This window comes from Uloborus diversus, chromosome 7 (assembly GCF_026930045.1).
Source record: "Uloborus diversus isolate 005 chromosome 7, Udiv.v.3.1, whole genome shotgun sequence".
NCBI classification, from domain to species: Eukaryota; Metazoa; Arthropoda; class Arachnida; order Araneae; family Uloboridae; genus Uloborus; species Uloborus diversus.
This window is the reverse complement of record NC_072737.1, coordinates 36,509,306-36,523,114: the sequence shown is the minus strand read 5'-3', so window position 1 is coordinate 36,523,114 and position 13,809 is coordinate 36,509,306. Positions and strand designations below refer to the sequence as shown.

The 13,809-nt window shown below is 33.6% G+C and overlaps 1 protein-coding gene across 1 annotated transcript in view; it reads left to right on the top strand.

The window, feature by feature from the left end:
• Positions 1 to 1,403: 1,403 nt before the first annotated feature.
• LOC129226658 (protein outspread-like) overlaps positions 1,404 to 13,809 on the top strand; it is a 106,198-nt gene continuing 93,792 nt past the window's right edge. Inside the window, exon 1 of the mRNA XM_054861288.1 lies at positions 1,404 to 1,551. The gene's annotated coding sequence lies outside the window, so the exon portion shown is untranslated. The remainder of the gene's footprint in view (positions 1,552 to 13,809) is intronic.

Genomic DNA, 13,809 nt, shown 5'->3' with positions numbered 1-13,809 from the left:
AAACGTCTTCAATGTCGTAATTTTGACAAATGGGCACATGACCGATGTGCTAAGTTTGATAAATTACATGCTTGTGAAAATTGTAATTCGGACAATGATAATGATGATGATAGTTTATTAGAATAAGTCATTAATGAAGTAAATTTGTAAAGCCAAAAAGTTTTTGATTTTTAACGTGGTTAAGAATTTTTGAAATTTAACAGAATAAACCAGAAAATGTGTAAAATTCATTTCATAGTTAAAATATATCTCATGTAATAACTAACCCCATATACTGTAACAACATGCCCCGTGGTGGGGTAAGTTGTTACAATCTACATCTATTCAAAAAACTTGAAATATTTTGGAGTAGTGGCTTCTAATCATTTTTTAAAAAATATGTTGTGAATGTTAGACAATCTAGATGCATTTTAAGGTTTCACGCGTGTAAGTAATTGAAATAGTTTAGAGTGGAAAAAATATTGAAAAAATTGTAACAACTAACCCCGGTCTCTCCTATATTTGGAAAAGTGAAGCAGCGCACCTCAAACTGCCGGGCGAGCTGGCATAAGACAACATAAAATTAACAATTTAGTTTAGAATAAATTAGGAATTATTTTAATAATTAATGTTCCTTAATTTTGATTAAATATTTAATAAAAGATGTGATTTTTTGTGCTGATTAATTGGAGAGTCGCCGGTTTTCCCAAAATGCCCGAGCAAAACTTTATTCCCAGACCGACCCTATTTGCCATCCCTTGCCCCCCCCCCCCCCCCCCGTACGAGCTGTCTCTGACTTTGAGCGTTACTAAAAATGTTTCCAGAAGCGCAAGAGTTTTTAAACGCATTTGTGCGAAGGCGCAAGGGCGCAGTTACTCGAGATTCCTTTCGTACTTGCTTTGTTCCCAGGGAAACTGTCTAGTTCAAATGATTGGCACGAGCTTTCGGGGGTGGATTTTGGGGGGTGGGGGTGCTTAAAAATTATTTTAAAGACGCCTTGGAAAACAGCTAAATTGTACCTTAATTCCACCCCTCCCCCCACTTATTTAGAGTTTGGTTGTCAAACCAAGATTTTTTCTTTTTTAATTTCTGTGCATCTTTCGAAGCACAGCTCTGGTTAAATCTCAGAGAAAAATCAGCTCAGAGAGAAGATAGAGAAGGCTAGCTCAGAGAAAAATTAATCATCCTTACTTCCAGTTTCCAGTCCTACAATTTTGTCCACGAAAAAGGAAAAAAGTTGCACCGTTTGGCGAAGAACCCGGAGGTTTCGGGTTACGTCGGAGCAACCCTGTCCTCGGCCGACCCTCCCTCACCCCAAACTCGAAATGCTGCAACAAGCGGGTTTTCGAGTGCACACAGACAGAAAGGAGCGTCTGTTTGTTGTCCATCGCGAGGCAGGGATTCCAAGCGATTTCGTTCGCTTATTATTATCAGTCACGCGTTCGGCCGAGATGGCGGTGTTTTCGTGCTGCTGCTGCTTCCCCAAGTGTGACTGCGGCCCGCACCTTTAGATGTTCTTTGGACTTAAAATACCGATTTTATATCCTTCCTTAAAAGCGAGACGTATGCACGGTAAGTTCTAAGCACTTTTACAAACATCTGTTCTGCGAATATTCTCTCTCTACTTGAAGCAAGTGCATGGGAATCCAGGGGGGCAGGGCAGGTTTGTTATTGAGCAATCATGATTGCTTATTCTCACTTTTGACGTGATGATCCTTTTCCGAAACGAAGAGACAGTTTGTAGCAGCCTCGAAATGCATTGAAAAATACCGCCAGAGAGTTGCAAGTAACTTAATTTTTTAAACAATAAATATAATAATTTTATTGCTATTTTTAAATTTATCGTCTGCCAAAATTTGCTTCGGTTATTTTATAACTATCTATTCTCAACAAACATTTTTTTGTTTTAAAAACACGGGAACGAACAATAAAAAGGAAGTTTTTTTTTTTTTTTTTTGAAAGCGATAAATCTTTTCGCATCTTATTTATTCTTTTGGCTTTCTCTCAAACGTTATTTACGTGCTTTTTGTAGAAAGTCTATATGCGACAGGCACTATTTTTTCTGCTCATTAGTGGTCAAAATGTTTTACAAGCATATTTAACATTTTTTAAAAATCTTACGTTTTATTTTATATCATATGCACATTTCTTACTGCTCTGATAATTAATTTTTTTTTGGATTCTTAATGCATTATGGCATATAATTTTTAATGTGTTCCGACTAATTAGTGTTCTTTTCGTTCATTTAGTAAAAAAAATCGATTGAAGTTTATGCAAAACTATGACTTTTAAAAACATGGAGATTCTGTAAGACTGTATAAGAAAAACTACTACAGATTCAATAGTCCACTCTGTAGAGCACAGAAACTCAAAATGAAAAAATGTACGTCACAATGATTAAAGAAAAAAGCATTAAGCATTTTTTACATTGATTGCGAAAACTATAATTTATTAGTAACGAACAGGAGCATCCAGGGGGGAGGGGGGAGGGGTAAACATTCTCCTTAAAATTCCGAAATTTTTCTGTTTTGACAGTAGAAAAGAATTAAAACTAGCCGTATCCTCTTCCAATTTTTTTCCTGACTGTGCCACTGGAAGCAAATTTAATTCCTCTTTCTCTTTCTCTTTTTTGAATGATTGCTTTAACTGCGCAAATTCTTGAAGTAAGGTTACAAGGCGAAATATTTTGTGCGGGCATTTGCTAACGTCTGTCTGCAGAAAAAAGACACGCGAAAAATTCTATTCATCGTTCAGTACCCGATTCTGACACACCCCTGGTAGAAGACGGGGACAGTTGATTTATGTCAGTTGACAGTTTTTCTAGTAGTAAACAACATCTTAGCATCGTACTGTCAGAGCTTAACGCAATGAGCAAAAATATTACAAGAATCAAATTAAAAAAAAAAAAAAAAGTAATACGGCAGCAAAAAACAAGTTGAAAAGTAAGTTCAAAATGAATTATTTGATTCAAGTATGTGACGAATTCAACTTGTAAAGGCTCGAAATTCAGGAGTTCTTCATGAAAAACTTTTCCCTATAAAGTTTGTTTGAAGCAAATTCGCCTCTAAGCTTGCGGGATTTATATTTGCCTTAAATTTAACAGTTGGCGCTAATGTTAAATTTTTTGAACTGTTCAAAATTGAAAGAAAAATTGTTCAAAATTAAAAAATAAAATATGGGAATGATGTGTCCTCGCCGAGACCTTTCGAGCAAAGAATAAAAGTTTGTTCAAATCGGACTATTCACCACTCAAAAGTTATTGTGCGGGCGTGGGGGCGTGGGGGGGGGGGGGGGGGGGGGGGGGGGGGAGAGACCAATGCTCAGACAATTTTGCCCGTCTCAATGTCCTATTTTCCAGTTTTTAATTTTTTGATACTTATTTAATTATTTTATTTATTTTTGACCTTTTTTTTTGTTTTTCGCGATATTTTTTAGTTGCATTATGCCTTTTTTTGTGCTTATCTCTTCTTTCTCTGACTCTTACTGGGAAAATTGTCTAAAAATGGCATGACATGTGACAAAGGGGGAGGAGAAGGGTAAAGTGTGACACTTTGTAACAAAGGGGGAGGGGGGTAAAAAATGTTGAGAAAACGTGCGGCATCATTTATATACTGCCCTTTATTACAATACACTGATTTTTACTAGTAACGCATCGTAAGTCATCCAAGCCATTTCATATGAACTTTGCCTTTCATATTAAGTAGGGGAATGTGGGGCAAAGTGAAATAGCGGGGCAAAGTGAAATGGTGAAATATTTACTCTGCTTTTAGCGCCACCTATCTGGTAATATTTTAACTATATACTATCACATGTAATCTATTCCAGTCAAGAAAATAAACAGATTTTTTAAAAAAATACTAAGCATTTTTCATAATGCACTCAAAAGGACAAAATAACTTTTCTGGGTCTGAAAGGACAATTTAAGTATCCCTATAGTTTACAATTATTTCAAGAAAAAGACTTCACAAACGAAGAAAAGTGCGACTCAAGTCATTTAGAGAATGTTTTATCATTATCTAGCTTTCAATCACAAATTTGAGTGTCGAAGCATGCATATTTTTCTTAATGGGAAGGTTGGTTTGAAATGACTTGAGCGCACTTTTCTTTGTTTGTGAAGTCTTTTTCTTAGAATAATTGAAAACTGCAGGAATACTTAAACTCCTTTCTGACCCGGAAAAGTTATTTTTTTCTTTTGAGTGCATTACGAAAAGTGCTTAGTATTTTTTTAAAAAAAATCTGTTGTTTTAAACTTTTTGGTTTTCAAACAAAATTTTATTTTATAATTTAATTTTTTAGCGTTAAGTTGTACCTTAGGATTAAACAAATCATTTAATGAAATTCTGAAGTCTGTAAGTGGTCTAGTTGCTGAGATATAAGCAAAAGAATGGTTCACAACATATAAGTAACTTGGGATAAAGATCCTAATACGTCTCTTTACTTAGTCCGGTTATTGATTAATGGCATAGCTGCATAGAGATGAGGATAAAAACTCCGTGAAAGCAACGACAGTGAATAAATTTCATTCTTGCTCTAGAGAAGCCTTGATTCAAAATTTTCATTATGATTACTATTAACATAACTGTTGCAAGGTAGCAAAATTTGTATCAATGGGTTTTATATTTAAACATTTAATGGGGAAATTACATGAAATTTGCTATTTTCCATCCTAACTGAAATAATAATTTTATTTCAGAATTTTAATTTTTCATCGTTAGTTGTACCTTAAGATTAAGCAAATCATTTAGTGAAATCCAGAAGTCTCTAAGTGAACTAGTTGCTGAAATATAAGTAAGAGCAGGCCTCAGATTACTTCGTGACAATCAGGTCAAGTATAATAAAAGTGCTTAAAAATACCACCGAAGATTTAAGCATGTGATAATACAGGCAATTTTCAAAAATTACTTCTCATATTGTAATATTATGTTGCAAGTCAAAAATTATTTTTGCTATTATAAAATGGTAAAATTCTTTTTATTAACATTTTAAATATTAATTGAGACCTTCTAATACTCTGTGAAATATTTATTTAGTTGATATTAAGCCTTTCGTACTTTAAATATTTTCTAGGATCAGTCAAGTACATGCCGGGCAAAGTGGATGAAACTAATCCAAACGAAATAGTTAATTTCGTTTAATTATTCAATCATTTACCAAATCACTTACGTATTCATTTATTAATTCATTCATTTACATTAATCCATTTAGTAATTCACTTATTTATTCATTCATTCACTTATTTCTTCTATTCATTCACTCTTTTACTTGTTCATTTATTTTTCTTCATACTAACTTCATTAATTAACTAATTTAATTTTCAGTTTACTGTTTAGGTATCTTTTCATTTATTCATTAAACCTTTTATGTACTGATTCAATTGATAAAAAATATTTTCTATAATTGAATAGAAAAATAGTTCATTTTAAACTTTGTTTCATGATTAAAAAAAAAAAGTGAAATTTTTCCACTTTGAAAGCGCAAATTTACTGCCAAAAAAAAAAAAAAAAAAAAAAAATACTGTTTCAATGCAAGTTTTATTATAAAATAGAATGTTCTCTCTTTATGTACTGTAATTTTCAAAATAAATTTACAATTTGTTTATTCTGAAAAGCTCAGTAATCTTAACTATTTCACTTGACCCCACGTTCCCCTACTTTACTTATAAAATCGTTTAAAATGCATGTTCTTCCAAATTAAGTTTCATTCATTACGAACATATGTATGCAAATCTATTATTAGTTTTTTTTCAAAAGCTTTTCTAAAGTTTCACAGTGCTATAAATGCAAAGTAGAACGGCATTTTATTTGTTTCCTAACACGAAATAATTTAATACGAAGTCTTTTTTTGAACTCCAAATAAGTTTTAAGGTACTAACTCTAAAGATCCACTTTCATCAGCAGGTTGATTCTTTTGTTACTTGTTCTGAGTTTTCTAACTACAAGAATCAAGTAAGAAAAGCTGTTCAGTCAAGATGTAATTAAATTATTATATTTTGCGATTTTGAAGTACTCCCTTAGAATCTTATTTTAGGTTAAACGTTACATAGGCCTCAAGCCTTTTTTACAGTTGCTTTGTGTTTGAGCTTATATCCGAAACCAGTTTCTAGTTTAAAGTGACCTCAAGTAGTATTTCCGTTCTTTTTCTTTTGGTTTTCATTAATAAATTTTCTTTTAAATAGCGTTTTTCAAATGTGGCTATTAGCATCTAAACGTCTTTTTTAAATTAAATTTAATGTGCTGTAGTTGAATTAACAGTGATCAATCCTATCAATTAACTCGGGTAAGAAAAGATTAACGACCACTGATCTATTACTTTTAGTATTTTTCACATTTTGTGATTAAAAAGTTACAAAATATCAAAATATAATATTTTTTGTTCTGACTTCTAATTGTTCTTTCCCCTCATTTCCCCCAAGCTAAATTTTTATTCAAAACCAAAGTGAAAATGCGCCTGACTGTATTTTTGAGGTGCATTTCCTGTTTTCAATTTATATCAGTGGGCGTAGCTACAGTTTCTGCCGCCCGGAGCGGCTCCTCTATTTGCCGCCTTTTCATTAAGACATTACTAATACAATAAAATCATCGAAAGTTATTGAACTTAAAATTGAAAAATTTATTGAAGGAAAAAAGCAATTTATTTAATCCGTATTCTTCCTACAAAAACAGGGAGGAGGCAGCCCCTCTCCCAAAGAAAGCTCTAAATTTACGTCGAAAATTAATAGCAACGTTCAAGAGAGGATTCTCTCCCGAATCTTCTTCAAACTGTGGTTAATTAAAGTATGTGCTTATCCGAGACAGTACGTTGTAATCAGGATGAGATACAAAATCTCGTAAAACTGTAATAGGCTGCTGCAACAAAAGCAGAATAAATATTATTCAGAGGCTAACTAGAAAGTCGCCCGTCAAAGTATGACTGGTGAAATTGCTTCTAGATTTGAACAAAGTAATTGCCTGTTTGAGGATATTTTGATAGTTGAAATTATAACCCTAACTCCAGTGGATGAACCCTAAACCCCTGCAGGTAGCGTTCATTGTTGAGCATTTTTTCGTTTCTTTATTCCCCTGAAATGACAGTCTTACCAGTAAAACTGTCCAGTTGCCGGATCGAGTTTAGCCTTGTCACAATAAAGCCTTTCCCTGCATGTTAAACATTACCAAAACATATTACCAAATTATCATTCCATGGATCGAGTTTCATTGTTGAAACACGCGAGTTACTCGATCATCGGCTATTATTTATATGAGGATTTGGGAGGAAATTTGAACCGTTTACGAACTGTTCACAAAATTACGAACTTCAAAAAACGGACTTTCCAAAAAATTAAGGACTCTGAAAACGGATCGTTCACCAATTTTTTAAGTTCAAAAACGGAATTTGGCTATATCCATCGGTAAAATAATTTTATTGGAGCAGTACAATTCGTAATTTCGTTGGCTGAATTTGGATCGCTACCGAAAAACTCATTATCGCGAACATAAAAACTTGTCTAAAGATCTCCCTAGCTTTTTCGACAACTTTCATCGAAAAAATTATCGTATATTGTCGCGCGAAGAATTAACTACTAAAACCAAGGTTCAAAGTTAGGTGATTGACTGTAACACACCTGCAGCAAAAGTTCCATAATTATATCCGAAAACAAAGATAATAAAACATTAACATTTTCTCAACTTTACTCCAGTCTTTTTCAATATACACTAAAAAATACACTGGCACATTCTGAAGTTGTTGTTGTTGTTGTTGTTGTTGCAAATCTCCGGTGTTTAGCAGCGCTAAACCAGGACCAGGTCTATGAAATTCGTCACTCTCAAAAAATCCAACACCAACATTGGATCCTCCAAAAGATCCAATCTTGAAAGTCCCAGACAATTCAGTATATGTTCGGGGGTGGCCTGATGGTCGGCACACTTCACACAGGTTGGAAAAGTCTTATTTCCACTGCAATAAGTCAATGATTTTAGGTGTCAACTAATGAGCCTAGTGATGGTCGTCTGATCTTGCCTACCACACTTGAGAGATAATGCACCTCCCGGACACTTCGCCTAGTACCAATTATGGGTAGGAGGGACAGTCCAGGAGGACTTTGCATCCCTTTTAGCCTTAGAAAATAGCAACAAGAAAGTCAAAGAATCAGGTGTATATAATGGCTCACCAGTCCCTTTTTTAGCCAAGATATCGGCCATCTCGTTACCGTGTTCATCAACGTGAGATGGAATCCACTGAAAATGCACCTCTCGAAAAGAAGAAATATGCTCCAGTTTGTTAATAATAGAAACACCATTACCATCACCCACTTTATGCCAATTAGGGAGGTACTGGATGGAACTTCGGCTATCTGACAGAATCCAAACAGCTGAAGAGCCGGGAGAAGACAAAATTGAACCGAGCCCCTCATCGATAGCAATAAGCTCGCTTCTAAAAACTGAGCAAGAGTCTGGATTTCTTCTGCTTAATTTTGTTGCACACCCTTGGAATAAAATATAAACACCACTACCAGAGCAGTTTACGTTCAAACTTACTACCATCCGTATACATTATAATAGAGTCCTCAGGGACATTGTATATCACTTCTAAAGCCAATTGTTTCAAATAAGCCGGTGCATCTAATTTCTTGTTCACCTGGGAAGGAAGATCCGTGTGGAAGTAGATTCTGTTTAAACCAATTGAAGGATCAATGCTCTGTTTCAAACTATGCTGAATTACATTTTTTGGGATCAAGTTGTCTGAGTAAGCCAAGCTTAAAGGGCTATTTTTCTTTAATCTTTTATTGTTGGTCCACCCCAACAAGAGCTCAGACGTTTGATTCTGGGTCCCATAACTGGTGAGCTTTGAGAAATATTTCACCAAATTAGTTTTTCTCCTAAGGCTGAGAGGTTGCAGATCGGCCTCATATAGTACTATCTCATTTGGGCAAATATTACGAAGTCCTGTAATAATACGAGCCGCACTAAGCTGTACCCTTTCAAGCTTTTGTAAGTTGGTGTTTGAATGATGTGCTGAAGTAATGTTATATTATCCAGCAGTTAATTAAATACGTTACTTACGCTGAAAACCCGACTTCTCGAGAAGTACGGCAAATCTCGAATTCTGGGTTCGCGATGTTTCTGTATAGTTATTTGCTTGGAATATCGAACTCAGTTTAAAAAACATGCATGTTATATGTCTATAAAGAATTAGAATGCAATATTCTCTTGGTATCAGTCTATCAGTTCAAAATAAAAGCAACAATTAGCGAAAGTCGCAATTGCGAATATACCAACTCTTCTGAATCTCGGTGAACATCCAATGCAGTTGTTAGAACATCACGGTCGTATTGATTGAGAAGAGATAAAATGGAGGGAATGAAGACTTTCATTCGTGAAAGAAAGGTCCCAGGTCACGTGACAGATTTTAATAAAAAGCGTCAACCATTCGTCGTTGTTGAGTCACGTGACTTGAGCTCTTTACCCAAGCTTTTGCTTAGCCAGTGATTGGACTAGCTCTCTCCATGTACTAATTCCTGCAGCTCTAAGGTCATATTCATATTGAACCTCAATTCTCCTAAAACTTGAACTTTATATTGAACTAGTGGTACCCGCACGGCTTTGCCCGTTATAGAAAAATTAAAAGGTCTTTTGGTTCGCCTGTATATTTACAAATAATGTATGGTGAATTTTCTCGCCAATTGGTTTGTACCCATGTTACGGTTCCACGTTATGATAATTTCGTAATTTACTCGTCCATCTTATGATAGTTTTGTTCTTAAAATTGGAATAGAAAAAGAACAAGATTGAATTTTCGAAAAATCGCTTCGAGGTGCACACCCCCAATCCACAAACTAACTTTGTGCCAAATTTCATGAAAATCGGCCGAGCGGTCTACAGGCGCTATGCGCATCCAGACATCCTCCGGACAGAGAGACTTTCAGCTTTATTATTAGTAAAGATAAAGAAAAAGAAAATCTATAAACGTTTCACAAACTAAAGCAATGGAATGTTTTTGTTTTTCATTGACAGGCCATTCCTTTTTTTATAGTTTTACTTCGAAAAATATACCAATTTAATTACTTTCACTTTTTAAATGCAGCAATAATAGATAGTCGCATGGTTTGTGTATGTTTTATTCGCTTGGTAGAGTTGATCACTGACGCATTTCTAGAACAAACAGAAAACTTTGAAAGATGTTTTGAGTCGCTTGGTGCTGTTTACCGATGCATTCTAAATGAAACAAACTGAATAAAAATAATAACAAAGATGAAAATTCTTGGAACGCTCGGATTGAGCTCCTGTTTTTGCATCTTAGATGATCAGTTTACTTTTCACTTCGCAATGAAAATGTTTATTTGTCTTAGAATAACTTTCCTTACGTATTATATAAACATTTTGTTCCAGATGAATATCATTGATAAAAGTTTTCCTTTCTGCTATAATTTCTTCGTAGATAATTAACTATCATAAGCAGTAAGGGTGACCGGAGGTATTTCCAACGAGTCTTGAAATGTTTTTCCTGCATTGAAAATACGACAATAAGACTCAACAATTCTGTACTTCAGAGCCAGAGGAACGTAAATCACGTTATGATAATTTTACAGTAGATAGGAAGAACTTTTTTCTGGCGCATGCAAAGGATGGGACGCGCACTCTTTTAACCCTGGTAAAAAATTGAAAAGGATTTTTTGATAGAACTACGTTCACATGGCTCGATGCGGAATAGGCTTCTGCATACAATGTACAGTTTGACCACGGATCGTATGTAATTTGGCAGTCGGCCAAGTTAAGACGATTCCATCTAAATGAATCTAGCAGGGAGAAGGAAAAATAGCGATGGGATTTTGATGCCGCGTTTTATAATGTCACTAGCGCCTCATTAATTTATTGTATTCTCTAAAATGGAAAAAAAGGGGAAACAAACAGAGTTTCTATGGAAACAACAAAAAGAAAATAAAATGTTTTCATTTCGTCCGGAAATGTAAAAATGGTAAGCTTAAAATTATGTTGCAAAAAATATATCAGTTAATTTTTGTCGTAAGAAATAATAAGATCGAATTTCGTTTACATTTAAAAAATGATTGCAGTAAACGAACTGTCATTTGTACGAAACTGCGTTTGAATAATTAAGAGGCAAAAGCGCACATTTGTAACGAACCAGCTACCACCCCTGAAAACTAATAGATAAGTCCATTTCCGATTATAAACCGGATATCAATCTTTCCTTCTGGTTCTAAAGTACAAAATTTAGTCAAACGTATTTTCACGTTTCATCTTAAATAGAAATTTAGCATCGTAGAAAAAAAAAAGGGAAATAAATTTTTGAAAATAGTTTTTTTTAATGGAATTGATCACTATCATGGTTTTTATTATTTTCGTATATTGCACAACTCCATAATAAATTTCACTCCTCTAAAAATATCAAGGAGAAATTTACACATTGAAAGTAGGAAATGCGCCTCAAAAATTTAATCAAGCGCATTTTAATGCTTTGAATTAGAAATAGAAATTTAGCGTCGGGGGAAAAGGAATTTTAATTTGTTAAAGTTTACATTCAAATGTTTTGTTTTTAAATGTGAAATACATATCTTTCGGAACGTTAAAAATAAAAATAGCACTTATATCCTCTTTTTCTTTCTCTGCCATCTTTCATTTCATTGATAGAAAATTACTTTTTTTTTTTTTTTATGGAATTGACCACTATTTTGGTTTTCACTGTTTTCGTATTTCACTCCTTAAAAAATGTCAAGGAGTATTTTTCACGCCTTGAAAATAGGAAATGCGCCGCAAAAATTTAATCAAGTGTATTTTCATGCTTAGCATCTTAAATAGAAGTTTACCATCGCAGAAGAAGAGGGGAAGGAAATTTGAACATTTTGAATTTTACATTAAAGTGTTCTTTTTTTAAAGAAATTTTAATGCAAAATTTTAGTCATTCTGATTACTTAAAATGAAAACAGTACACTTCTCTTCTTTTTCTGTCATCTTCCATTTCATAGATAGAAAATTTAGCTTTTTGTATAGAATTGATCACTATGATTGTTTCCACCACTTCCTTATATTTCACTCCTCTAAAAATGTCAAGGAGTATTTTCACGCATTGAAAGCAGGAAATAAGCCCCAAAAATTTAATCAAGCTCATATTAATGCTTAGCACCAAAAATAGAAATTTAGCATCATGAAAAAAGAAGGGTAGGAAGTTTGAATTTTTTAATTTTACATTCAAATGTTTTGTTTATTTTTCTTAATGCAAAATGGTAATTTTTCTGAATGTTAAAAATAAAATTAATGCGCTTTTCTTCCTCTTCTTTCTCTGCAATCTTTCATTTTATTGATAGAAAATTTCCCTTTTTTATGGAACTGATCACTATTATGGTTTTCACCCGTTTTGCATATTTCACTCCTTTATACTGAATTTCACTCCTCTAAAAAGGTCTAGGAGTATTTTCAAGCCTTGAAAATAGGAAATATGCCTCAAAATTGCAATCAAGAGAATTGAAATGCTTTGTATCGTAAATAGAAATTTCGCATTGGGGGAAAAAGGGAAAGAAGTAAAATGTTAAATTTTACATTCAAATGTTTTGTGAATTTTTGAAAAGGCAAAATGGCAATATTTTTAAACATTAAAAAGTTAAACTAGTACGCATATAATAACGAATAAACACCTTTGTGCTGAAAAGTAAAATAATCAATTATCCAACGTATTGAAGCACAAAACATGCAAATTATTGCAGACACGTGTTTCGGTGTTACAAGGAACACCTTTTTCAATGCAAAGAAGTGTGAGCTTCTGGATGAAAAGTCATCCGAGAAAAGGATGATTTTCATCCAGAAGCTCACACTTCTTAGCATTGAAAAAGGTGTTCCTTGTAACACCGAAACACGGTCTGCAATAATTTGCATGTTTTGTGCTTCAATACGTCGGGTAATTGATTATTTTAGTACGCATATCTTCTTTTTTTTTCTTCGCCAGCTTTCATTTGATTATTAAAAGTTTGCTTTTTGTATTGAATCGTCTATTTCACTCTTCCATGATGAGTTTCACTCCTGTAAAAAAATTCAAGGAGTATTCTCACGCCTTGAATAAAATTTTAGCTATAGCTCTGAGTGTTACTTATTCCGTAAGTTCATTAAGCTATGTTAAAGTTTGGATATGACCTTTTCAAAGACATGAAAAGCACTAAATTTTTGAGAAAACAACAAGGGCGATAAAAATATTCAGAATCAGCTAATTGCGTCATATACATCAGTTTATTCAAGCAATATTTTATTCTTTACAAACTGATTTCACTTTATCTCATGTAAATAATCTACAACTACAGAAATTTTATTACTGTAGCGGTTTGTCTCAATTGTAGTTTCAATATTGAAGGAAGGTGTCAGAGGTCACGTTTTATGAGTCTTTAACCTCAAATAATTTTGAACATTGCATCAATAAAAAAAAAGTCACAACGAAAGCTAACAACGATTTCTTTGAAGTGTCAGCTTAAAGGTGAATATGTTTTGGTTTAAAAAAGAATATTCCTCGTTTTATTTATTTATTTTGTTGTTGATATTCAGCTTCTTTGAAAAAAATTATGTGACTTTGAAGCAAAATATAACTTGTCGTAATGAACGGTAAATCTGCTCATTTAAGGATTTTGCTTTGCTTATTACACATAATATCAGTATTTTCCGGATTTTCGATCATCCGGCTTGCTTTTGGTCCCAGTTAATCCGGATAAACGAGATTGTACTGTAATTTTATTGCTTTTGTTGGCTTAAAATAAACGAAAAACTCCTTAAATATTGCGTAGTTATCCAAAGTTAAGAAATAATGATTATTAAATGTAACATATTTTCTCCTGCGGTTCCCTTGACTTGTTCTGTG